Source organism: Plectropomus leopardus, chromosome 12 (genome assembly GCF_026936395.1).
Source record: "Plectropomus leopardus strain MGB_pleo_1.0 chromosome 12, ASM2693639v1, whole genome shotgun sequence".
Classification (NCBI taxonomy): Eukaryota; Metazoa; Chordata; class Actinopteri; order Perciformes; family Serranidae; genus Plectropomus; species Plectropomus leopardus.
In genome coordinates, this window is record NC_142187.1 from 14,417,173 (window position 1) to 14,420,512 (window position 3,340).

The following is a 3,340-nucleotide window of genomic DNA, read 5'->3' on the forward strand; positions in this document are numbered from 1 at the left end:
TGATTAATAATGCTATAATCTATGTTACTTTCACATTTTATTGTTCCATAAATTAATACATTTTATATATTATGTTAAGTATTTGTAAATGACCATCAAATGATCTGTAAACCTTTAAGAAACTGTTTGTGAATCTATAAACACAACATATAGCAATCCAAAATAATGTTCAAAGTGTTTTACAAACAAATTATTAACAATTGATTATATTTTTATTGTTTGTCAGCAGTAAAATAACTATAAAGTACAGTTTTATTAAGTATCTATTTACCAATAAATTAATGATGGAACTGGAATTTTATATTAGCAGTATGTGAGAAAGCTTGTTTAAAATGTTTTTTTTAAATCAATAATATGTTTTAATGTTACGCTGACATACACCTCTTTTTGATAAGCTTGTTGTTCATCCTTCCTGCTCACTAAATGCAAGAGCGATGGTCAGTTCTCTCAATGTTGATCGTTGTTAGCCTTCAAGCTTCTCTTGGCACGAACACAGACATTTTTCTGCTAGGTTAGTTAAAAAGCTCTTCTGTTTCTATAAGTTTCTGAGAAAAGAATGTTCTCTTGTGAGTTTTTATGTCTTCGTCGTGTCCCGGTCATCAAAGGGCTGGCAGGAATTCAGACTCCCTGTAATCTGATTTTAGGAGGACCGAAGAAAAAGAGACTCTTCTGCTGATGTGGCTGTAAACAGTCAGGCTGAGAAACAGCAGCTGAGAGTGGAGCAACAATAAGTGGGTTAAAAGGGGAGAACATATAACATAAAGTTGTTTTTCCCATACAGTAAATAATTGAAACCTCTAGTCACATGGTGTATATCTAATAATAATGAGGTGTTATATTGATCCTGGGCTTAAAGGGGCAATCCAGTGTTTTAGATATCAAAGTCAATGTACTTACCATGGGGAGTATGACTGAGCTTTGTTTAATAGTGTGTAATGTCTTCTGTGGCTCTGAAGGAGCTTTATATAGACACACAGCTAAAACAAGGACAACAAACACCTATGCACTTGAACTAACATGCACAGATATACGTAAACAAAAACACAATGAAGTATGTATACAGTCGGACAATAGTGTAAAGGTGAAGAGTGCATCTGTGTTACCCCAAAAATAAAAAGGCTGAACACCTGTCAGTGGGATTCTTCACAACCTGGCCACCCAACTGTTCTTATTAATAGCTTATAAGTGATCTAGAAGCATCAGAAACCTGCTTTGATTTCCTTTTCCTCCTTCATTATAGAAACACTTCTCATAGCCAGACATGCAGCATGCTGGAGGACAAAACTTTCATTACATTTCCTTTGATAATATTTTAACACTTCCCTTTAATAATCTTTTATAATGTGATGCATTGTAAACCAAACAGAACACACACTATTTCCCTCCCCGAATACAAAACAAAATTAATGAACTTGTTTTTAAGCCATTTTTTGAAATGTGGTGGTTAAGCTTCTATTTGAAGTCTGTCTTATAGCTGCGGTTGCTGGTAAAAGGTCCACGATGAGTCGACCTCCCGTCTGCATGAAACACACCTTTTCCTCGAGTGATTTCCATTTAAGGATGCTGATGAATCCAGTAAGGACCAGAGTTTAATCTTATTCTGGCAGCTTAAATTCTGGACTTTATTTTTGAAAACATCCCGTGCAGGTTACCAGCAGCCGCTGCAAGATCAAAACAAGATATGGAAGTTTAGTGAAGTGAAGGGCACACTTGAATTAATTAGGAGAGAGATTTCTTTTCTCTTTTTTTTTCTCGGTGCTGACTCATAATCGCCTTGTTTTTCCTCTGCTGTGGCTTCCCATTATTTTCTTACATACAGTAATGAAAGTCTGTGCTGATTGCAACCACACTGGTGGATCCTCTGCTCATTTTAACACATTAACATAGTTTGCAACAACTAGAGCTGTTGATGAAAGCTATTTGATTAGAAAGAGGAGGATGGTTATGAAATGAAGGCGAGAATACCTCTGTTAATTCAACTTAGAAGTGTTTTCATATGACAGTCGCTGATTGCACTTCTCCTAAAAACACCTTTAATACTGACACCAACAACTTTTATTTAATCACTAGATATTCTACAAACCTAAAAATGCAAAAGTCTGATTTTCAAAAATCTTGGACTCCCATTAGATTAGTGAAATTGGACATTGTGGCCACATTCTGGTGTAAAAAGACAGACCTTCATCTCAGGGAGTCACATTTAATCCTCTGTTTGAAATCCACACTCTGACCTCCCTGTGGAGCAGAGAGAAGTGAATTTACAAATGGAGATCGTTTCACATTAAAAGCCCCGGGTGAGCCTCAGTGCCAATAAAATCAACCTTACACATAAATCAACTAAGGAGTGACGACACTATCAGCTTGCTCCTGTCAATTAAAATGAATTTGCTGATGAGGTTTTATAGCAGCCATTTAAATCAATAATTTAGTTATCAAAGTGGAGGACTCGTATATCAAGCGATTGCTCACACAGAGATAAATGATCGTCTAGAGGATCCTGGTTGTGAACGTATTAAAGATTTACCAAGACTGTCTTCAGTTTTATCCACAGGCTTTTTGATGACTATGAATGTCTCACAGTATTATAAAGGATAAACCTGGTACTATTTTCTATTGTTCAAATTCAATTTAAAGACCAAAACCAATATTGCATTAGTCATGTGGTCTTAGTATATTGCAGTTATCCTAACCATTTCTGATGTTTACATATCTAATTTTTCTTGAAATATCTCAACATCTATTTTCTGATTTCCATAAAATTTGATTCAGACATGCAGGTTACCCCCAGCATGAATGTTGGGCTGATTAAAAATCCAGTGGAATAATCCCATAGGCTTTTTGACAAGGGAAGCAGTGCGATGTTAGCTTCTGGGTTGGCCTAGAAAAACGTCATGCCTGAGGCACTCTATTATAGTCTATGGTCTGGAAAACAGGTTGGAGTGGTTGATGGATCACAAAAAAGTGGACTTTACCTCAAAGACTTCCCCATGGAGACACATGTTTGATATTGTGTGAACTTTGAGACATTTTTAAGTACGTCCTTACCATGTTTCTTTTCCTAAACCTAACCATAGTGTAACCCACAGTTGAAAAAGGGATTAAAAAGTTAATAGATGCATAAATTCATCCTTAACAATTTAACTATAGTAATGATAAGTAAATATAAATAAGTAAATATTTGATTATATACCTAATATATAATAGATAAAAAAACAATAAAGTGAATTAGTGAAATGTTTCAATATTATTATATATAATAATATGTGCATTGTTGATTTTGATGTGCAGCCAATAGCTCTGGTATCGTCGTCGCTGTCCAATGAGATTGTTTATCCCGCCC